The sequence below is a fragment of the Megascapheus bottae genome, unplaced genomic scaffold, assembly GCF_031878675.1.
Source record: "Megascapheus bottae isolate mThoBot1 unplaced genomic scaffold, mThoBot2.hap1 HAP1_SCAFFOLD_53, whole genome shotgun sequence".
Taxonomy (NCBI): domain Eukaryota; kingdom Metazoa; phylum Chordata; class Mammalia; order Rodentia; family Geomyidae; genus Megascapheus; species Megascapheus bottae.
The window spans coordinates 65,093-89,955 of NW_028327559.1; the positions used below are offsets into that span (position 1 = coordinate 65,093).

The following is a 24,863-nucleotide window of genomic DNA, read 5'->3' on the forward strand; positions in this document are numbered from 1 at the left end:
GCTACCCTCAAACACTAGATAGTAACAGCGAAGTCCAGCTACTGATTTAGACTGACTCAGACAAATTTCATACAAGTCAATTTTCCTCAACACTTCAGTGCCATACACCACAGCAAATGTTTATACTCACAAAATTTCCATAAGTCAATGTGTACTCTTACCTTACGCTGTGTCGTTCAGTATTTTTTTTACAAACTAAAGTATTATAGAGAGTATTTTCACATTGTTATTATGTGTTTTACTTTAGTATTTGTGTATATTTATCATTTATACAACTGAAATTGTAGGGGAGTGTTTTGTTTTTTCAGGTGTCCACACCCCACCTGCTCATTCTCTCCCTCATATTACTAGGCAGAGGTGATATTTCAAGTAAACATGCAGAGCTTCTGTTTGCCAAGGATATTTAAATATTTTCATGATGATAACTTTATTTGGAAGCCAATTCTTTAAAAAGCCTTTAACCAGTACTCCAGATTTCCCAGCCTAGTATGTTTTTCCAGTAATTGCATATAAACGCATAGAGACAATTGCATGCTGATGCACTCTGACTGTTACAAGGCCCTGAGCCCAACTCTGAATTCCAAAGGTAGGTTCAGCATCACCTAAAACATACATTGAGTTTAAGGGAAAAAAATTCCTGAAAGAAACTAAAGAAGGCTCACTACTCCCCTAACTTACAACTAAATATACACAAAAACAATGGTAATATGCCAAGTGAGAAAACCCCAAATCAACTCAGACCCGGTGATCATAAGGCCAGTGGGATGTGTGCACTGCACTGCACTGCTGGCCACGGCCACTGGGCTACACCTCGTCCAGGTGAGGAAGAGGCTCCTTCTGATACGCTCTCCACAACTCACACGCAAGTCATTCCATACGTGAGAGCACGTCTGTTTTCTTCACAACTGTTATCTGGGAATAGAGCTATCTTCTTCCTAAAACTATTATAAAGGACTTCAAACTCCCAGAAAAAAATAGAACTATTAGTGTTTTCTGGCATTTTTACATTTGTGTTATTTAAATGTAAGAAAGAAAATGTTACTTTCTATAAGAATGCCTCCTAAATATAACAAAGCAAAAGGGCTAAAGAGACCAGGCCGAGCAGGATTCACAATCTTCCCAGGGCTAGAAGTTCAGCAATAATGTTTGCCTAGCAAGCAAATCCTAGAGCTGCCAAATAGAAAACAAGCAAAACCTTTTCCAATTGTATTCCCTCTGAAACATTTAAAACTTCTGCCCAATGACAATCCTTCCTGAAAAGGCCTTCTGAGGTCAGAGATACTTAGAACTGTGCGGAAGTATCAAGTCACATGGGAACAATGCATCGATGCAGGTCTTATTACTTGTGATTAGAGTCAGATAACTAACCTCACACTATGACTTCTAATAAACATTTCTATACTATACTATAGTATTCTTGAAAGAACTCATACTGCTTTACACAAAACATCTGCAGCTGTGAGGAGGAAAATGTCCACTGACTCACACTGGAGTTGGGGTATTTTGACATCATTTTCAAGGTAAGCAAACAGAGAGAGGTTAAATGACATTGGAAGGTCACATGTTTCCTCTTTCTGAAGGAAGATGATGGTTGCGTTGCAAATAAAGAGAACTTCAACCAGAGAGAATTAGTGGAGCAGTCACAATTTGACCTTTCACCCTCTGACTGTAGCAAGCTATTAGAATTGTGTATATATGTCATCGTTATACTATTGCATGAGAAATGAATTAACTAATTTCCATGCTGATACTCGTGCTGCTAGAAAATCATGCTTCCATTCAATTTTACATAAAAGTATACCAATGAATTTAGACTGTTCTACTAAATCTCATGTAATGTTAAGATTTTTATTATGTCAGGTAACTGAAACCATGTTCCCCATACTTCAGAATTTAACATATCAGAAAGCATGGAGAAGATACACAAATGTGTAGCTAAGTTGACAAAACTCGGGTTCCTTCTGAATTACTGTCATGTTTTTACTGCTGTCCCTGTAAGTCAGCAGTGTCAATGAGAAGCCTACTGTGTATGAATCAATAGATAATGAGATGAGTGAAGTTTTAGGATTGGAGGCCACTAACACTAGTTCTTTGCTATAGACTTTCAATCCCAGTTACAATATAATTATACTAACCTTAATTTTCCAATGACAAATTTGAACATTTATTTGAGAATCACAAAACAGACGTTCCTCTGCTTACATGTTTCAAAATAGTACTCTTGTTGAATTTTAATGCAACCAAGACATAATTCATATCATAAAAGAGATACAAACTTGTATGAGACTTTACTTACAAGTAGTTATTTTCAGATAAATTTGTATAAGAAAGACAAGGATGTTTGTATGGCACAGAAAACATGTAAAGGGGAATTTTTAGGGATAGTTATGATTTTAACGTAGCCGAGATTATAATGGAAATCAAGACAGTCTTTACGACCCATTTGATTGAATAGTATTGGTTAGCAAGGGTTAAGGGAGAATTTTTGGAACCAAATGTATTAAAAACTAGTTTGGAGAAAGAGAATACAATTAAATAAATATAGAAAAAAAGAGATGATATGAGTACAAAAGGTGAGAAAAATCAAAGGAAAAGCTGTCTTTTTCCTTGTTGGTATTGTTTATATCAGTTTCCCTTTGTCCTCCTCTATCAATCTTCCCTACCTGGGAGTAACAGAACCACAAAAGCAAAATGGAAAGTATCAGTGGTAAATTAGCTTTCTTAGCTAGTGATAGATGTCTCATAATCAGGAAAGAAATAGGATAGCAATACAAACAGAAACTCAAGTATTTTGTGGTATCCAAACTACTGCATATTCTAACAGGGTACTGGAACTAGAGTTAACAAGTTCTCATTTAACCTCCTCTTCATCTTTAAAAGCAGCACTCAAAAGTCTTCACAGCTTAACTTGACTTTCAAGATCATGCATTTGGGATGTATTTATCATTGTTCAGAATAGGGGAGGAAAGTGCCCAGGTAAAAGAAAGGCAATTTCGCAAAATGAATTAAAGATAATTCAAGAGAAAGGAGATTGACAAAGAAAGAAACACTTGCCACAACTGCATACATTTTACTTATTTAAGGTACAGATAATGAGATTTTATAATGATCCATACATAAGATTACCACATAAATAATTTTATTTTCTTAAAAAATGGGAAATGCTGACCAATTCTAATAGCTGAGAGATACCAGCCAGGTTTTTGAGGAAGTTATTTAGATGGGAGGAATGATGAGTACAATAAAAGGACTCTGGATACCCCAGAACAGAAGAGCATAATAGAAGGAAATGTTTAAATAAGGAACTGTTTTAAGCAAGAGGTCATGAAGGGAATTAGCTGTTCCCACGAGTCCAGATGCTCCAAATCCACAGGAGCAATGGTAAGAATTCTATGTTTCACTGATAAGGGAATGAGGGGGATAAAAGAATTAAGCTGAAATAGACATCCTAGGAGGAACTGGTACACATGCCATGGCCATACTCCAGTTATATTTGGAAAGAAACTAAATCAGAACAATGTAATTGGAGTTACATTTCTAAAGCAGAAAATAGATTAAAAAGTAACAAATGTATGGCTTCCTTCTGCCAAGTCCTGGGTAGAGAAGGAAAAAATCCACAACTTCTCAATACTTCGCAAAGAACCACTAGTCTTGAAAATAAGAACCAGCATCCTAGCAAAAGCAGAAAATACAGGAAACAACATCACGAGACCGAGACGTGTCACTTACTACTCAAAGTAGTGAAAGATGCAGCAAACCTGCAGATTTTAACCATAGGGTTTTGAAATAGAACAGAAAATAGGGTGCTTGAAAAAGAACAGAAGAGGTTTACTCATCCTTCTCCTTAGAGTTAAGACCAATCTCCTAGTTTGTTCCTTGGTTCTAAACAAAGTAGAAACAATCATAAGCATCTGGATAGAACATAAAATGATCCTTGTACACTCTTCATGCAAGATAGACACCAGGAAGAAATCTTTTATTCAAGGAAGTAGGGTTTGCCCTGTTGAAGAGATAGGAGAGTGAGTAGGTAGGTGCTGGAGAAGGATCTTCTGTAGAATTATGAGTCAACCCAAGAAAACTAAATTTCTGTATCATAAAATTAGCCAGCAAAACAGAAAGAACAGTTCAAAAACATGAAACTTGCTTGGCTTGATTTCTGTTTATATTGGTGAAGTACTTGCTCATTGAGGATCAATATTTCCACTGCAAACAACAAGCAAACTTGACTAAAATATAAAATCACTTACGTCTGGAAAGCACTGGGGAGATTCCAAGGTGTTAAGAATTTGAGAACCAAGATCAAGGAGAGAGAGAAAGGATAAAAGCAAGAGACCTAAATACCAAATCACCACATGGAATGTACAAGTTCTAACATCCGAGCTGAAAATAAAATCATGGGGTAGTTGCTAAGAGATGGAGTAGGTAGATCCACTTTTAAGCTTTGTCACCAAGTTTATAAAACAAACTTTGACAGTCATAAAAGAGGACACGGGTATTTTCTGCATGATTTTACTGATGTTAAGGCTCTACTTTGCATAAAAATGTTGAAAGAAAGCAACATTTGATCGTTGGCAAGTGGCATGCAGAGATGGAGAAACTTGAGAATACATATACCATACTAGCAACACTCTCCTTTTTGAGAAGTGAATTTTAGAAGTGCCCTTAAGATAACAGTCCAATAAGTCACATTTTTATTAGTATTTGATATGTATTTTTGTGTAAATACAACATATGTATGTAAATACATATGTATGTAAATACGATAAAAATTAGGCTGTATCTAGTATCGGTAACATTACTCCATTTATGAGGCAGCACTGTCATGATGTAATGACTTTCTAAAGGTCTCACCTCAACACAGCAATGAAATTCCAAAAGGGTGTAGAGGAGTCATTCCACCTGCGAACATCCTGCCCTGGATCCTCCACAGTTCATGTCTAATTCATGTCTTCTGCAAACACAATATACATCCATTCTATACTCCATAGCTCCCCACATCCTCACGTATTCCAACAGCAACTCAACAGCAACTCACAGGTCCAAACTCTCAGCTAAATCAGACATAACTAGACCTAAAACATGATTCATCCTGAGGCAAATTCTGTCTAGCTAGGATGTTTTAAATCAAAGTGTTAAGGTTAAGTGCTTCTCAAACACAGTGGAAGGACATACATCAAAAAAGAAATGGACAACAGGACCCACGTAAATTCACACAAGGAAAGCAACATTAGACCCCAAACTCTATACCAGTTCTCTGCATGTGTTCTCTATTGGACACACAGTGGTGGTTGACACCACAAAGCCTTTGGCAACCCTGCTTCTTTGGCTTTGTAAGTTCATCTATCATATATTTTTCTTCCACAAAGCTCTAAAGCAGAGAGAGACTGCAGAGAGGATGGGTTTTACTCCATCTTCCAGGAAATTGTTCTCCATTTCCACCATAGATTGGCTAACTATACTTCCATCAGCATTCTGTCAAATTACCTAAGCACTCTTCTTAGAGGATTCAGACTTTCTCTACAGCACCCTTCTTTCTCCCAATCCTCACCAGCACAAACCTCAATATGTTGCTAGTGACAATACCGGTTTTCTGGCCTGCTCTTCCAAATTCTTCTGGTTTTTATCCAGCTTCAAAGCTGCTTCCACATGTTTAACTATTTGCTATAGTGATAGTCTCACTTTTCAATATCAATTTTCTTTTTTAGTCTGTTTTGTGATGCAGTCGCTATACCACAGACTGGGTCAATCATAATCAGTAGAAGTTTTTTTTTGTCTCACAGTTCTGGAGACTGGGAAGTCTGAGATTGAGAGACTGCATCTGGGAGGTGCTTCGTGCTATGTCTAAAAAGACAGCAGGACAAACACAAAGTATGATAGAGAGAAGAAAAAAGCTCAAAGAAATTCACCTTTTTTTGAGAGACTTTTGAGAGTTAGAAAAGCCTACAAACCATAACAAATAATCTATTCTAAACATGGCAGTTGTAGCTGAACATCTTTGATATTTTCTCCAGTTTCTTACTAATTTAAAACACTTTGTAGTCTGTGAGCTGGGAGTTGTAAACCTTAAAAAGGTTGTATTATCAAACATTTAAAACAAATGTAGAAAAATTCATATGTAAAATCTTAATAAAAAACACATAAGAGGTAGAATACTAATTTATAGGAGCTATTTCCAAAAAAGAAATAATCTATAACTAAGTTTCAAACATGATTATGAACATAGATCACCATTTTAAAATATCTCTGGATTGAAAGAATGCCACGGTTTATAAAACTGTATTATTTCTGGTGAGATGATTTTTATGGCTAAGTAAAACAAAAGGTAAGATTTTCAGCAAAAATTTAATATCAATCAAACTGTTTTATATTATTTATTTTTTTCTTTTTTTATTGTAATTAATAAAAGGGTTACATGATATTTGCCAGATAGAAGGTGCATTCATTCACATACATTAATACCCTTTCACATGTCTTGGTACCCATTAACCTCTCCCCCACCCACCACCCACCCCCTGTCTTGGTTTTACCCCTTGCCTATCAAATTTCAAATAACCAAATACAAATAAATTCGATATATCAGATAACAAAGTGAGATACTGTAACAATATGAGTTACCCAAGGGACAGCAAAGGAGATGAAAGATAACATAGTAGATTAAGGACAACAATCATTCATTATATGGCTTTTGTTTAATTATTATAAAATTTATCATCTAAGCAGAAGTGCATCTTGTGTATTGGAAACTGCAGCACCAAATTGTTGAATTATTTCTTAACGCTGCCTCTAACTTCCTTTACATAGCAGCAATAGATTTTGTTTTGATCTTGATTTTTTTAGTGATTCAGTCCATATAGAGAATTAATAATTAATCTGGTCCTAATATCAATAGCCTGTGAAATACTAAATTAACTGACATTCCGGATTCTTAATTACTGTTTTCCAAGTTAGCATTGATCTTTTCATGGTTGGCTATGGTGCACATTAGATATCTATAAGCAGCTCCAACAGCAACTGGGACATTGTAGGGTGCTCAATAATGTTTTATTGTTTTTGGTCGTGGGACCTGAACTCTGGGTCTCGGCATTGGCCCTGAGCTCTTCAGCCCATAGCTACCACCCTACATCTTGAGCCACAGCACCACTTCCTGCTCAATGAATTTTTGTTATTATTTTAGGAACCAGAATTGGCCACCACACAATAGAAAAATTATTGCTCACAAACATCACATTAATATATAAAAGAGAATGGCTATTAATATCTTTGAAATACATTGTGAAAATATGGCAAGAAAATAAAAAGGTAGCTTGTTAATGATAATCACACTGATAAGACTTATTATTCCTTGTATATTCTACATATGTTCATTCAGCAGGTTTCTCATGTTGAGTACAACAGACTACATAAAGGTAAAGCAAAAAGTAATTCTTGTCCTATAGGATTTAGTCTAGAAAGAGAAATAGAAATCTTATTATACAGGTGAAATTTGTTTTTGTAGAGCTCACTGTGAAACCAACAGTAAAAATACCTACTTAGTATGAGGATATCTATGTACATGTTAAGACTTGAAGGAAGAGTATAAGGGTAGGGCAATAATCTCTACCATGAAAGAAGAACCCCATACTTGGAGTTTGCAGTACATACAGAAATCTACATAATAGTTCAAGGTAGCTCTCAGGAACGAGAAACTACCAGAATAAATGAAGCTCATACCACTGAGAAAATCTGAAAAAGTTCTCAGGAAATTTGTGAGACCTACATACATACACAGTTAATTATTTGAAATGTAAATATAATTGAGAATGCTATATTTATTTTTAAATCCGTATTCCCAGTGATCACATAAGTCCTGAGTAGAAAGTATATCAGAAGAAAAATCACAATTGCAAACATGAGAAAGGGTAGTAATGTTTGTGAAGTAATATATCTTCTATCTGGCAAATATAATATAACCCTTCTATTCATTACAATAAAAATACCTTAAAAAAGAAAATTTACATTTTCAGACAGTATTTGTGGAGCATTATATTTCTGCTTTTGTTAGCTCCAATTTCTACAGGCAGATCTACATATGAACATTCCTGGACAGTCTTCACTTTAAAATGTTGATTCAGTACCCAAGTAATTTTAACTCCCTTAGTCCATAGGCTATGGGAGTGAAATCACAATTTCAACAAGTGCTGGAGGCCTAGGATGTATAGGTATAGGTACCAGAATATACCTAGACAGCTTTATCATATCCATGTTCCTCCATAATGCCTAATATTCTCTATGTGATCCATTCTTGTACTAGAACTATTACTCTTCAAAAACCTCAAGGTGTTCAAGGAAGAACTGAGCTTCTTTCCCAAAAGAAATGCCAGTTCCTTAATAGCAGGGTATATACCTCAGATTATATCTTAACCTTTCACCATTACAATTGTAATTATAATTAACTTTTGTTGAGTTTTTGTTGCAGACCCTGTTAAAAAGAGACTTAAATAAATTAGAGATCTAATTAAACTCGACAGTTCAGTAACTATTTCTTAAATGCTTTCCTCTCCCACATTTTTTACATTTTAAATATATTTTTGTAATTAATAGAAGGGTTACATTATATTCACCAGATAGAAGGTGAATTACTTCACATACATTGATACCCTTTCTCATGTCTTGTTCCCCATTTCCCTCCCTCCATCCTCGCCACTCATCTTGTTTTCCCCCCTTCCCTATCCTATTTCAAATAACCAAATAAACATATACAATATATCAGATAAAAGGTAAAATACCGTTACAATATGAGGTAACCAACTCTCCCACAATTTTTTTGCCAGTCCTGGGCTTAAGCTCAGGGCCTGAGGACTGTCCCTGGACTTTCTCAAGGCTAGAACTCTACCACTTGAGCCTCAGCACCACTCCTGGCTTTTAAGTATATGGTACCAAGGAATCGAACCCGGGTCTTCATGTATGCTAGTCAAGCACTCTACCGCTACGCCAAACTCCCAGTCCACTCCCACAATTTTTATAGTTAATTTTCAACATAGCATCTAGTGAGTATCACCAATACATTTGTTCACCCTGTGTCCCACCATTTCAGTGCCCCTCTCCCTCCCCCAAATAGATAACATACATACCAGACAAAAGGTACAGAAATCACAAGTGGTGGCAAAGGAGAAAACAGACAAACATCAAAAAGACAAAAGGCAAAAATCAAAAGGCAAACAGCAAAAACCAAAGTCTTATCTCCATCTCTTGTAGTTCATTTCTATAAATCGTATTTCTGTATGATCATATGCACATAGCTATTGAGTTTTTTGATCTAGAATGTGCCTATAATTCTCCAAGTAAAAACATTGGAAAGTAAAAGACAAAAATTCACTAGGATATGATAAAGTATACAGGACTGTGAACACTCACACTGTAAGACCAGAGGAGGATATTATTATTCTTCTCTTCCAAAATCTCACTATATAATAAGCACTGGTATTTCTTGGCATGGTGGCTTTGAAGGCTCCTGGGCATCACCTCATTTCTATATACTTTAAAGCCAAATCAACTCTCATCTCACCTTACCCTCTCTCCTGTATTTCTAAAATAGCTGCACAAATGGGGGTTTAAAGTGTTAAAACTATGACTGGAATTAAGAAAGGGAAACTAATGTGTGTGTCCAGTCTTAGAGATCAAGAACATGCACAAGCATTGACTTGACTCATTTAAATCTTGATGTTTTCAAGCAGTTCCTATGTTGCTCTGAGTGTCTATTAATACCGAGTACCCGCTCTGCCTCACTCAGCCTTCACATTACTACACCATTTCTTTTCCAGTTAGTTTACCAGATCAATATAAAGTTAAAAATGCTGATGGAACTATTTGAAATGGAAGACTAGGAGACTTAAGGGGGATTATGTAGGCTCTCAGAAATGATTTGAAGAGTTAAATCTCTGTTGGCTTTAGAAAGATTTTTAAAATTGACATTCTGGCACATTGCTTCAAGGACATAACAACTTTGAAGTACAACAACCGAAATGATAATGCTAAAAAGAAAATATCTACTCTAGGACAGCAAAAGGCTTAAGGTAATTTGTCCCAGTAATAAGTTTTAAAAACTGTACTCTCCATGATTTGGAGATACAAATGAAACTTTATTACAGAATATGGAATTCATTCTTTGCTCTGATGGGAATACTGGCCCTAGAAAGAAAAAATACAATATTGTTATAAATTTTAAAAAGTTAAAAGTAATACAATGGCAAGCCCTCAAATCTGTCCACTAAGAATAAAACTATTGATTGTATACTTACTAAATTTAATCTGAAAAGCCTCAGAAATGTTGAATTTCTCTTTTTAGGCCCAGCCTAAAAACACTTTTTCCCTTATTTGGACATTATGTTATTTAAGATGCAGTAATTTAAACAAGAGAAACACAACCCAAATTTACTTTACATAAAGAAGAAAGTTTACAGCTCATGTCCTGGAACGACAGTAGGTTGGGATATGATTTCCCAAAAGGTCAATAATGTCTCACAGTTTTGACAGTTTTCTCATTATCTTGCATTTCTCCTCCTTGTTCTGTTTATTCTTTGGAACCCTCTACTACACCATCCTAACAAGCTTCTAACACCAATACCCTTTGAAATAAAGACAACTGCCTCCCAAAAGTTTGATGAGAGACTCTGGAAGTTAACTTGTTGCCCCCAATAAGGCAATAAGTCAAACTCAATCATTTTGATCAAATTTTTGGTTCATATTTCTGTACTATTACATCAATGTGTGGTACTAGTTTTAAGGCATGGACCATTAGGGATATTGTTTTTTTCTATCTAAACATTTACCCATATCTATAAATTCTAATCTGCTTTGGTTGTTTTTGACAGACACAAATAAAATGACTTTCAAAATTATATTACTACTTGATTTGTAAAATGTACTATATTATCCATCACAAAACAGTACTATATATAATCAACAGTTAACTAAAATATGGCCAGGCACATGCTCATTCCAATAATCCTAGCTACCCAAGACGCTCACATATGAGGACAGGAGCTCAAAGCTAGCACGGGCAGGAAAGCCCAGGAAATTCTTATCTCCAATTTGCCACCAAGAAATCAAAGGCAGAGCTGTTATACAAGTGGCTGAGTATTAACATCAAGTGAAAAATCTAGTGGATAGCAGCCTGACATCAGTTCAAGGCCCAGATACTGGCATACATACACAAAAAGTTAATTAAAATACAATGAATCAATATCAAACCATGTAATCATAATTCAAACTATATTTGCTTCCCTGACTTTTCCAGATATGATGAAGGTTGAATATTCTCCACATAGTCACACTGTTTGAGAGAGCTAATAGGCAAAGCAATATCACTGAAAACTTTTGTGCAAAAGTTTCAAGCCTAATATTAATTTATTTAAAATGTTTGAGAAAGTTTGCATAGAAAATCTAGACAAATTAAAAAAATATTATTTGGTTTTACCCCACTTTCTCAAAACTCCTTATATTCGATAGCAGAAGAAATGGAACGGTACAGCATTAACTTATGCACATATCAGCTGTTTCTATCTTAACTAGGAAGCACTGTTTCATCTCTTATCAGACACAAAATGGATTGAAAGTTAATTGGAAAAGTATTTCAGAAGAAAAGTGGTAGAGAAAGGTCTAATAGGTTTTTGAAGATGTAAAGATTCATATTTTTATGTTGGAAAGGATACCAAACCAGAGAAAAGTTTCTAGTTAAGAACACAGTGAATATTTTTAATGTATGAAAAACCTAGCTACAATACAGCAAAATAATAATAGTAATAATAATAATAATAATAAATCTACAGTTCCACTATACCTAGCAGGTTATGAAATATTTGTGATAAGCTTGAACAACCACTTTTTCATGAACTTAATAATTTTTTCTTTTCTTTTCTTTTTTGGTTAGTCTTGGGTCTTGAACTCTGGGCCTGGGCGCTGTCCCTGAGCTCTTCACCAAATAAAGGTTATACCCTTTATTTTAAAAGCTATACCTTTTCAAATTAACATTAAAACTTATACCACTTCTGCTTTTCTGGTGGTTAATTGGAGATAAGAGTCTTACAGACTTTCATGCCCAGGCTGGCTTTGAACTACAATACTCAGACCTCAGTCTTCTGAGTGGCTAGGATTACAGGTGTGGGTCACTAGCTCCTAGCTTAATCTTTTTTGCTAAGTACTCACTTTGTTTTCAGATGAGGGACTGCTTTCCCAAGAGCCCTCTTTGTCTATTGATATCACCTCAAAAACCTTCTTCTTTTCAGTCACCATCTGTGGCTGCCTGCCTAGATATTATATATTCTTCCTGACCCCTGGAACTTGATCTGCATATATTATCATTGTGCATATAGTAGTTGTGTAGTTCTTTTTTTGCCAGTCATGGGCTTGACCTCAGGGCCTGGGCAATGTCTTGACCTATTCTCAGGTAGTACTCTACCACTACAGCATAAGGAAAATTTCTTGACCTGAGTCCACTCAGAATGCCTAGGCACCGCATTTCCTCTGTAAACACCAGACACACCCAACACCATTCAAATAATAATGGTTGCCATTATTATTTGAATGGTGTTGGGTGTGTCTGGTGTTTACAGAGGAAATGGGTGTAGGAATCTGAGTGGATCAGGTCAAGAAATTTTCCTTTTGTGTGGTGAGTACTATGGAATTAGCGTCAAGCATTGACCAGCAACTGACCTTTCTCATGGGACCTGGAACAGAATTTCCTCTGCTGTGATGGACTCCATACTGACAGACATAGCCACACCCTAGACTTCAAGAGTTTAGGTGACCTATCACCAGCTTTGATCAATTTTGTGAAAGACAGGCTGTTCACCCTGGCATTTGCAGACAATTACCAAATATAGTGATACTCATGGAGACATTTAGCTTGTCGACTGCTTCACAGATAGGTTTTTCTGCTCATAAGTATTTCACTGTACAGCTGTCATTAAGACCTAAATGCTCAGGCTTACAGAATACACATTATTCTCACTTATTTTATTGTGTCAAAGTGGTTATGTGGTGCTTCTGTATTTCCTGAATAAATATCAGTTTTAAAGTATAGCCGTCTTTCAAAAAATGTTTTTGTTTTTAAGCTCACACCTGTAATAGTAGCTACTCAGGAGGCTTAGGTCTTGAGGATCATGGTTCAAAGCCAGCCCAGGCAGAAAAGTCCGCATGAGACTCTTCTCTCCAATTAACCACTCAAAAACCAGTAGTGGAGCTGTACCTCAAAATGGTAGAAAAGAGAGCTCAGGGACACCCACCATCTAGGTTTTGAGTTCACACCCCATGACTGACTTAAAAAAAAAGTTTAATTTTGCTGATATTCCCAGAATTAATTCTATTTTGACCTTTTGGGACAGTGGGCTGGTGGGCTGGAGGACTTTCAGTCTCTTTGGATCTCAACACTATGATTATGGATGCAGGAAGGCGTCTCTAGGGATTATGGGTAAAACCTATACTCAATAAACACCTAGGTCCTGTAATAACTCTGTAGGTTCCTATCCTTACTGTGCAAAGTCATCATAAACATGGCAACTTATGACAGTATACAAACAATAATAGAACTCAAGAAAACAGCACTGTTTTCTAGTACCTTTTCTCTAAAAAAAAAAAAAAAAGGTGGGGCAGTGGCAGTGGCTCAAGTCTATAATTCTAGCTACCTGGGAGCCAGAGATTGGAAGATCAAGATTCAAGGCTAGTCTAGTTCAAAAAATAAATAAATAAATTGTTTCTGAGAGTCCATCTCAACAGTGGTACACCCTGGGGAAGCATAACGAAAAGGATTGCAGTCCAGGCTGGCCCAGGCATAAAGCAAAATCCTATCTGGAACATAATCAAACCAGCAAGTGGTCGGCAGCGTGATTCAAGAGATAGAGCACCTGTCTTTGCAAGCTCAGAATCCTGAGTTCAAATCCTAGCATTGCAAACTAAAAAGCAAAAACAAGAGCAAAAGCGTGTGTCCATGCCTGGCGTGCCATTCACTGGCAGCAGAAACTCAGAAGGAGGCGGGAGTTGTAAGACAGGATAGGAACATTTAGTTTAATTGCCTGGGGAGGGTCAGAAACAACTCTTTGTTCAGCCCCACCAAGCTAATTAGTTGAAAAAACAACATTCTCAGCCCATAAACAAGAGTCTTTTTTTTTCTATAAGCAATTAGGAATGACCCTAATCTTATTCACTTAAACATACGTCCCACAGCAAAGCTGGAAAGACACCAAAGCATTGGAAAGACACCAAAGTTGAGGCTGCACAACTGCCTTTGTGAATCCTCAAAGCTTCCCAATGAAAGATCAACTGCCCTTCCTTCGAAGATTTTCTTCTTTGCTTTCTCCTGAGCATAAATTTCCAGATGTGCAGCAGGTGACAGCAGGAAGCCAGAGTTCTAACCCATCATACTAACCCAGCCCTTCCCCTGCCCAACCTCACACCTCACACATTGCTCCCTACTGGACAGTTTGCATTGTCTCTGCCTTCTGCCAGCCTGGAAATACTGTGAGGCCCAGTGAAGAGCCATCACCTGCCATCTGAGTGCTCTACTGCTTTACACAGGGAAAGGATGAAGCAAACTATTGTTGAATAAACCAATGGAGGATGGATGGATGGATGGATGGATGGATGGATATGAAAGGAAGGAAGATAGATGGATGATGGATAGAAGGATAGGGAATGGATAGGATAGATGATGGGTGGAAAGGTTAAAGAGAGGAAGAAAGGAAAAAGGAGGAAAGAGGAGGACGGGAGTTTCTTTAATAGGGAATAAAGAGATCATTTGTTAGTATAAAGATTTGCAAATGATCACAGCAAATAACACTTCAAATGGGAGAGAGAGGAGAAGAGGAAGAGGGGGGGGAGAGGGAGAGAGGAGGGGTGAAGCTGGTGCTCCAAGGTTGAGGGGTAACTTAAAAAAATAATCCAACTAACTGAAAGAATGACTGGTGCAGCCAGGAGCAGAATTCAAATTTTGGAGCTCTATTCTCCCAGCTGGGCACTTAAGAGTTTGGCTCGTGTGGTGGTGGCAGTTCACGGAGAGTTCAAATCCCCTCACAGACACGTGTGGGTGAATAAGTGGCATAGTCTTTCTTTCTTCCAAGTGCTTGATAGAAGCTTCCAGATGTATGGGGGTGTGCATAAGAGAGCCTCGAGTGCTCCACTCTCGATGGAGTCTATAAATATGCATGTTGGGTATCATGAATCATTTAGAGCTGGCTTGGTTGCTTTTCTTTTCTTTTCTTTCTTTCTTTCTTTCTTTCTTTCTTTCTTTCTTTCTTTCTTTCTTTCTTTCTTTTTTTCTTTCCCTTCCTTCCTTCCTTCCTTCCTTCCTTCCTTCCTTCCTTCCTTCCTTCCTTCCTTCCTTCCTTCCTTCCTTCCTGGCTATCTAACTTTATTCTTGAAACTTCTTGCTAAGTTTGAAAGGACACCAAGGCGGAGAGAAATGTAGTTACCAGCGAGCTTGAGGCTTAGGGGTGAACACTTGGGCTCTTTCACCACTTTCAGAATTTGTTATCTCCGCTTATTTCGCTTTGGACTTTGAGTTTACTTCCCCTCGTGGGGGCTCTGTCTCCACGTCAGAACAAAGGGATACTAAGTCCACGCAGTGTGTGGATATAAAACACTAGTACAGCAGACAGAAGGAGCACGCAGAATGGCTGGCCTCCTTCCTTTCCTCGTATGACTCTAGTCCACAGCCAAATCTAACTACATCATACGACAGCCAGGCCTCAAAGGTTAGCAATTACCAGTCAATAAATGTTGCTCAAATAGAAAGTAATGGAGGAAGCTGCTTCTGACAGGGTCTCAGCCAAGCTATGCTACAGTAAGAAAACACTAAGTCTGTTGTTTTCATATCCTATGCTCTCCCTTCTTCCTCCCTTTTTCTCTCTCTCTCCTTCCCTCCTTTCTTCCCTCCCCCCTCCCTCCCTCCTCCTCCTCTCCTTTTCCCTCTCCCTCTCTTCTGGTGTAAGACTTGAACCTAGAACTTCACATATGCTAGCCAAACATGGGACTACTTGTGTCACACCCCATCCCTAGATACTGATTGTTTTATTTTTGTGTTTTTGGAGACAGAGTCCCTCTACTACCTTTATCTGAGTTGGCCTTGGTCTTGTGATTCTCTCAAGTAGCTGGAATGACAGATTTGTGGTACTATACCTGGCTATCATAAATAACCTCTTCCACCCTCATACTTTGTGTTTGCCTGGATAGCTTTGTCACCCCCCTCCAGTCCACCCCCAGGGTGTTGTTCTAGAAACTGCCATCATAGAAAAAAAAACATTAACCTACCATCGATGGTCCACAGGTAAACACCTGACCCAATCAGAGTCCTCCTCTGAGATCGGGATACTGGGAACTTGTATTGATTGTATTGGTTTGCCAGATCAGCTTGAGACCTGCTGATATCTGTGTCTACTTTCACATGGACACATAGATATCATATGATATTCTCCCACAGAGGAGTGGAGAATGCCAGTCTAAGTGAAGAGATTGGGTAGGAAAAGGCGATTCAAAGATAAGACGAATTGATAGAAGAGGTGGGCGTGGAAATGTGGAAAAGTCCCAGTTTCCACTCAGACACATGACCTGCTCACGTGCCTTCCACGAATCACCCCAGTATTCTGATTTCCTGAAACTTACCATGTTTCTGTCACAACCAAGAGTCAAGGTCTGCCAACTTTAACGTTTTGGTTAAGTTCAAAATAATTTCAAATTACTCTTTTATTTCAGATCATTTCCATGTGAATTCTTGCCCACTAAGAAAACAGGAAGAATGGTTTTCTAGAACCATCCACTCACCCCCACCCACCTACCTACAGAGTATACCTCACTCAGACCAGTGCCCCAGCTAAGGACTGGAAGCTACTCTGTCTACATTCTAACAGCTGGCTCCTAGTGCCTCTCCTGAAGGAATGGCTTCTACCTGTCACTGCATGTGGGCTGGTTCAGTTTGGAATTGGAGTGGGGGAGAGTGAGGGATAGTTTAGAACCAGAGCGGAAGATCTCCTTTCAAGCAACTGACCTCACTCAATGAGAACAAGGAGAGCCAGCAAGGTCAGTATGTGAACTTGGCCTATATCCAAGGAACATATACAGTCTCCACTCAAACCTTTCTGTCTGGAATATAATAGGCCCTGAGAGACAGCCTATGAGCCAGTGAACTTGACCCCAACAGCCATCCTTCACTTTTCTCACCTCCAACACCCTCCCCCGCAAACTTCTTCCCTCTCCATTAAGTGTCCCTGGCCCTAAAGCTGTCACACCTTCCCAGGAAAGGAATCATTTCTAGTTTCATGTTGCATAATATGAAGCAAGGATTTGAGGACAATGGTTTCAAATCTAATTATGGTACTACATGGACCTCCTGTCTGACCTCGGCTTTCAAGATCAATACAGATGTTTTGTCTGTTTCCATCATCTGGGTAGTTTTCAAACCAAAGTTAAGTTTACTCCCAGGTTCAGTGCTGAGTCTTTCTAGAAGAGAGCCCTTCCATATAGAAAGGGCACACTACCATCTAATGGGGCATCTTGGCCTTCAAAACTTTCTGGTAGGATCCATGTTCCCAGCCACCCCCTCTCCTCCCCCCCCCCCACAGATGGGCACTAAAAATATTTGTAGGGTGAATTAAAGGGAACGAAGGTAGTTAGAAATTTTGTTAGTGTAAACTGGGTACCAGTGGCTCATGCCTGTAACACTGGCAACTCAGGAGGCTGAGATCTGAGGATCTGAGGTTCAAAGTCAGCCCAGGCAGGAAAATTTATGAAACTCTCATGTCTAATTAACACTGTGGCTTAACCAGAGAGTTCTAAGCATCAATCAACCAATCATTCAGTCAGTCAATCTAAGGGTCAGCACCCAGGTTCTGAGTTCAACACTCAGTTCTGGCATGTGTGTGAGCATACTTTTGTGTGTGTGCGCGTGTGTTTATGCATGTGTACACACACACGCACACACACATAATCTTAACAGAGCATACATTTTTTTTAAAACCAGGTTCAGAAAAGTTGGATGTCTTGCTCAACATCACACAGCTCATGTGGCAAGATTGGAACTCTAGGTAATCAGTGGTTGATCACCTATTACTGGTGTCCTGCTTGACATGGAGGCTAATAATGCTAACATTCATTAACTCTACCAAGAATCTCATAATTTAAAAGAAGACCAAGGGATGAGTACATTTGTATAATGGTTACTACTGATTGCCATTATTGACTGAGTTTCGTGCCTGTAACCCCATCCTCCCATGCATATACATTCTCATGTAATCCGTCTTAGAATGTTATGAGAGGACAGATGATACTTTACAAGTAGGGAAACTGAGGCACAGAAAGTTCAGTTGTTTCGCCTGGGTCACCACACAAGTCCACAGCCACTCAGTAGCTGGACCAAGGTAGACCCCAGAGACCTGTGCTCTTTGCCTTGAGCATTGACATCCCCAGGCATAAGATGGGAAGCACGATCTTCAAGAACCATTTTTTGCCAGTCCTGGGCCTTGAACTCAGGGCCTGAGCACTGTCCTTGGGCTTTCTCAAGGCTAGAGCTCTACCACTTGAGCTACAGCACCATTTCTGGCTTTTTTCTATCTATGTGGTACAGAGGAATTGAACCCAGGTCCTTGTGCATGCTAGGCAAGCACTACCACTAGAGCACTCCTGGCCCAAGAACCATTTTTTTAAGGCAGGCTGTACATCCAGTGTCCTGCATGGACTGCCAGGAGATGCAGCAAACCCAATGGACTTGATGAGACTCAACCTCAAACCTACCAAGTGCCCATGCCATGTGGTGGACACACAGAGGGCAGGTCAAAGAGGGAAACAAAGAGACCTATGCCAGCGTGAACTGGGTGGAAGCCACAGGAAGACCACAACGGCACAATGCACAGAAGTAACTCCCATTACTCTGCTGAGACTCTGGGCATTCATCACAGCAGAGCAAGAAATGGGGTGCCCAGGACCTAGAAAAGACCCAGGACTCTAGCAGCAGACAGCGTTGGAGCCTTTCACCTGGAAGGTCTTTGGAGCCATTTGGATTCCTTTTCCAATGATCTTCCTGGTGTGATAATACACATTCTCATTCACACATTGCCTTGTGGATCCTTCTTGATGTTCTTCCCTTACGTGGAATGCCAGAAAACATACTGACCACCACAGGACAGGGTGGCCCAATGGCATTGTCTAGCATACACAATGCCCTGGGTTCAATTCCTTAGTACACAGAAAAAGCCAGAAGTGGTGTTGTGGCTCAAGTGGTAGAGAGCTAGCTTTGAGAAAGCTCAAGGACAGTGCCCAGGCTCTGAGTTTAAGCGCCAGGACTGGCAAAAAAAGGAAAAAACAACTGACCACATAGAAGGTACTTAACAAGTGTCTACTGGTTGGCCAAAGGACTGCCCACCCAGGCCTACCTGGCACTGGTCATTTTAGAGCTGTCTAAGGAATCGATTTTATTTCAAACAGGTTGTAAGATACTATTTTCTTTTCTTTTCCTTTTTACTCTTCCTTGACAATGAAGTGCCTTTGAAAGTTCCTAAGTGATAGATATTATCCTATAATCAAATGTTACCCTGCTGTTTGATATCTATTCAAATCCAGTCTGGGCTAACTCTCATGTGCCAGATGCTTGGGTTGAACTAAGTTTGCTGAATCTTCAAAACAACCCTGAAAAGGGGGGGGGAAGAGAAGTGGCAGGGGAGGGGGAGGAAGGGGGAAATTCTATCGTCTGTTTTCCTAGATAAGGGAACTGAGGCACGTGCGTGAGTTTATTTGTTCACAACATGGTGGACCTGAACTTGAGCACATGAGTGAGTTCACCAGCTCATAAATGGCTGGGTAAAGGTTTCACCTCTGTTCTCTTTGCCCCAGAGCCCTGGCTCTGTCACCTCCATAGAAGCTCCTGGAAATGTCTTGGTGATAAACATCCAGATGACCATGGCTGTGATAACTTTGTACTGGCCAACACCTATCACCTTGCTCTATCCTATGTAGGTGTCCACCTCATCACTTAAAAGAACAACTTCATTTGCTCAGCAGAGCCTCTGTGAAGCAAAGTTCTTTTTTTTTATCCTGAGGAAGAAGCCGAGACTAACAAGGTGGAGACTTGATCTCCACAGGGATGGGAGTTCAAGTCACAACCAGTGGCCTCTAGATCAGATGCCATCTACCTGGTTGGGAGTGGAGGCTCCAATCTCAGCGCACCACTCTCAGCTCAACCCATCCCATCCATCCTCCACCCAGAAAGAACAAAAGGAAACCTTCCCTGGAAGCACCAAGCAAAGATGTCAGCATCCTGTGTCGCCACAGCAACCAGCCCTCCTCCATCTCCTCAGGAGGAGGGGGGGGAAGCAAAAGTCAAACTGAGCCTCCTGTGGAACATTTTGTGGGTAAACACCAGGACCAGTGTGTTTGGGCCTCTGTTTTCTCACGTCAATAGGGTGAATCATTCTTGGAACAGGGGCTGGGAAGCTGACCAGGTTCCTAAGTAGATAAGGTTAATGGTGCTCTTCCAGAGATGGCGGGGTCACTTTGAAAATTAATCCTGTTTTATTTTATTTTCTTTCCTCTAGAATGTGGGCTTATACATGAGCAGATTCAAAATCAGAGAAGAGAAGCCAACAGCAGTTCCTGGCAAGGGATCTGTAAGCATTACCACATCCCCTTTTAGGCTGACATCATCTTATTGCCCATCTCTTGGCAAGGTCTTGTCAACTTGAAGATTGGCAGATAGGAGAAAGAACACAGCAAGAAACCAAGGGACGTGAAAGCTTGGTGCCACTGTGTTCACAATGTCTAACCTGAGTCCTGGTGGAGGCCTTGCTCATTCCTAGTCTAGTTACAGACTGCAGCTATGAGCAATGATTTGGTTTGGGGCTCGGGGGTTTTTGGGGGGAGTGCTTTTGTTGCCAATATTTGATCTTGGTAGGAGAGGACGTGGAAGCTGAGGTTAGAAAGACAAGAAGCAGTAAGCTATAGGACCATGTAGAAAGAACATCTCAGACCAAAGTCATAAGCAGGTTCCAGGATAATAACTACTCTCTCTGGATGGAAGTGGGTAGTGGGCTCTATAAGAGAAGTGTGGGGGTGGGGGGTATGGATAGGACATGGAAACTGTGGTGGAGGGGGGAGTGAACTAGGAATGTGATGGAAGTTTTATGCTAAATATTGTGTGAAGTCATTGGCAAATTCTAAGGCAAAACAAAGGGAAGGGGCTATGTTATTCTCAGAGCCTGGCCTATATAACCAGTACTCAAACATGGGATGAATGAGCTGAGATAATGCACAGAAGTGTTTTTCAAGCAGTGAAGTATTGCAGAAAATTTTGAGATCACAAAACTATTGCAGACTTCTAGGTAGCAAGGAGGGAAAGCGAGAAGCATCTGATTCGTAGAACACCCCATCCCTGTGAAAATCACTCCGAGCCACATCAAGATGCAAAGCTGGCAAGAGCCCCACCCACACAGACTTCTGAAGAAATCACCAGCAAGGAATTCTTTCTTGTCCACCAGAGACAGAACAGGAAGGTGAAGAAGGGCAGGGCAGGGGGGTGGAGAGGGAAAGCCCTGAGAGCTGAGATCTGTGTGGCTCTGGTGTGGAGGAAGTAGGTTCTAATGAAGTACTGACTTCCCCACTGACCTCTTCTCCACAATGCAGCTGCTTTATTAGAGCCACTTGGTGGCTGGGATAGCCAGAGTTGTGACTGAAGAAGGAATGAACAGTGGGACCTTGTTGCAAAGAAGATGTGAGCTGGAAAGTGGGGGGAAGGGTAGTTCAGGATACAGGGTGTGCCACACACACACACACGCACGCACACACACACACACACAGAGCAGCAGTTTGGAGCAGTAGAAATTTTGTCCTTTGGCTCATGTTGAATGTGCTGTTTGGAAATGCCATGCTAAGGAATCCATGGTTGTAACAAATTCATGGATACATTTTCACTTTCATGTCAGGGAGACAAAGAGCTGGACTCTGCCCACGCTTAGCTATAGCCGGCAGGTTTCAGCACTCTGGACAGCAGCCAGGCGGGTTCATCAGCCCTCCCTTAGGTGGTGATGAAGATTCACCAAGACTCCCAGGCTCAATGGGGAAAGCCAGGAAAACCCACCCATAGTGTCAATTGGCAAACATCAAGCCTTGCCTGACCCTGTTTCCATTTCCAAGAGAATTAAAGAGGAATTAAAATCCAACAATCTGGGATATAGGAAAATAATTTCTTACCGTACTTGAAATGTGCCGTTGCACTAAAATTACATGGAAAGTGCACATATTTTCAAAAGATTTATGATGAGAAAGAGGAGGAAAAACTCTAAAAAGCAGTTGGTAGGCTGTCAATAAAACTCAAAGAAACATGAACTTGTTGAGAAGTGGTTAAATAAATGGAACTACCTTCATATGGTAGAATACTATGCAGTCATTAAAACTGTTTCCAAAAACTCAACAATGACCTGGAGAAACACTTCAAGTACCAATTTTGAAAATGAGGGCTTTTTAAAAACAATATATAATGCAGAATCTCAATCTATGCATGAATGTTCACAATAGCTTAATTCCTTCCTTTCTTCTCTCTTTCCTTCCCTTTCCTCTTCTCCCCTTTCTCCACCATCCCTCTTCACCTCCCTTCTCCCCTCTCTCCTCCTCCCTTCAGCCCCTCCCATTTTCTCTAGGGTTTGAACTCAGGGCCTTTCAATATGCTATGCAAATGGCATACTACTTGAACCATGCCCTTTTTTTTGTTGTTGTTTTTAAGATAAGGGCTCACTTTTTTTTGCCATCTTTCTATCTATACTTCCCAGGTTGACAAATGTGTACCACCATTACTATCTTTGTCAAGACGATGTCTTAAACTTCCTGCAGGGCCAGCATTGAACTATATATAATCTTCCCAACCGATGCCTATTGAGTAGCTAGATAGTGGGCAGCAGACCCTACACTAGACTATCAGCTTTGTACATGCTGTATGATTCTGTTTATATACCTTTTTGAAAATTATAGTTACATATGCACTTATGGGGTACAAAATGGTATGAGCGTTGGATGACTAAGTCAAGCTAATTAATAGAGGAGTTGTCTCAAAAGTGTTCAGGGAGTTTTTGTGAGAGCATTTGCAAATGTACTCTCAGTGATCTGGAAATGTACCTATGCTCAAGTATTAGCTATTTCACCAGGTTCTGTAACAGATCTCCAAAATGAATAATAAATAATTCATGCTTACTCCTTCTGTCTAACCAAGGCTTTATGCCTTATGATTGGCCAATGGCAAGACTAAAGAGAAGCAAATTGGAGTGTTCCAGAGCCTGCAGATGGAGTAGAGGTTGTGAGGACTGGGGCAACACCAGGGTGTTGATTTCTGTATTTGGGTTTTGTCTGGCCCATGCCTGTATGTGTCAGATAAAACTACAGATAATCTCTCTCTCTCTCTCTCTCTCTCTCTCTCTCTCTCTCTCTCTCTCTCTCTCTCTCTCTCTCTCTCTCTCTCTCTCTCTCTTCCTCTCTCCCTCTCTCTGTCTCTCTCTTTCTCCCACCCCCTGTTTCTTCTCTCTCTCTCTCTCTCTCTCTCTCTCTCTCTCTCTCTCTCTCTCTCTCTCTCTCTCTCTCTCTCACACACACACACACACACACAATTCCATGCACCAAGGAGCTCATGCTAAATGATGGTCAATGCTCAATCAATCAAATCTGTGACCAGGGAAACCTTATTTTACACAACCAATGTAAATTTCTTGGTGTTGAGGTTGTGTCAAGGTTATATTCAATGGCACAGTGAAAAAACTGAGCCAAGGGCACGAGAGACGTCTTTTTTTTTCTTTTTTTCAAACTTCTTACAAGCCTATAATTGTTTCAAAGTTAAAAGTTAAGGGTAGCAGTACATGCTAAAGACACCTCAGTTTTGCTTTAAAAGATTAAAGAAAAAGAAATGCAAATTTTAGCTGAAAGGAAACATTTCATTATATTAACTGTGATGGGGATTTTTTTTGAGAGTTAATGGAATAATGGTCATTTACATATTCTTTCTTACCCATATTTTCTTTTCTAATTTTCTAGGGTAAATATATATCACTGTGGGAATCCCAGAGGGATTGAGGAATATTTGATGGAGGAAAATAAATACATGCCAGGCAATAAAAACATATAACTATTATTTGTTTAAAAAGAGACTGACTAAAAATGTATAAAAGGCAGAGAAGAAAAAACACTGGAAATACAAAAATTTAAGAGCAAAATGGAATTATCCGTTAAACACAATGGGAAACCATGGGGTCTAAAACCAATGCTGTGCAGGACCAATGCAAAAACCTTGCTCAGAAGACAGTCAAAGAACAATGACACAAAATCATCATCAATAAAACAGAAGATGTGGGGAACCAAATTTAGAGATTCAGCATGCCGCCAACTGGTGTTTCTAAAAAGCAACCCTTTAAAAAAATAGGACAAAATCAGAGAGATAAAATGGAAAAATACCTTCCACATTTCTGGATGACCCAAATTCATCATTTGAATAGAGACCATGAATGCCACTCGTTAGAAATAATCCCATAACTGTTCTAGAATTTCAAGGGCAAATTCAAAAGTTTGTTCCACATAGCTGGGTGTAGCAAGCTACAACAAGACAGCACACAACAAGATGGCTTACCTAGAAAGACTAAAATGCCACACTGGGCTCACACTTTTCTCCTACAGCATTAAGTTTGAGGAGGGAGGGTTTATTTTTCTTCTCACCCACTGCATTTCTAAGTGGCTCATGACAACCACCTCGACCCAGCCACCTCGATAACCAGCAGTAAAATTTATTAAATAAAACCACTGCTCATTACTGATTAAATCAGCACAAAACCCACTTGCCTCAGTATAACTTTATAATATCTCCAAACAGTGGCTAT

At 39.5% G+C, this 24,863-nt stretch overlaps 1 long non-coding RNA gene across 1 annotated transcript in view; it reads left to right on the forward strand.

The window, feature by feature from the left end:
• The window catches only part of LOC150039647 (uncharacterized), a 33,369-nt gene extending 9,001 nt beyond the window's left edge, over nucleotides 1–24,368 (forward strand). The window contains exons 2-4 of the long non-coding RNA XR_016534283.1: nucleotides 20,553–20,624; nucleotides 21,328–21,506; nucleotides 24,028–24,368. This is a non-coding gene — a long non-coding RNA (uncharacterized LOC150039647). The remainder of the gene's footprint in view (nucleotides 1–20,552; nucleotides 20,625–21,327; nucleotides 21,507–24,027) is intronic.
• Nucleotides 24,369–24,863: the final 495 nt, after the last annotated feature.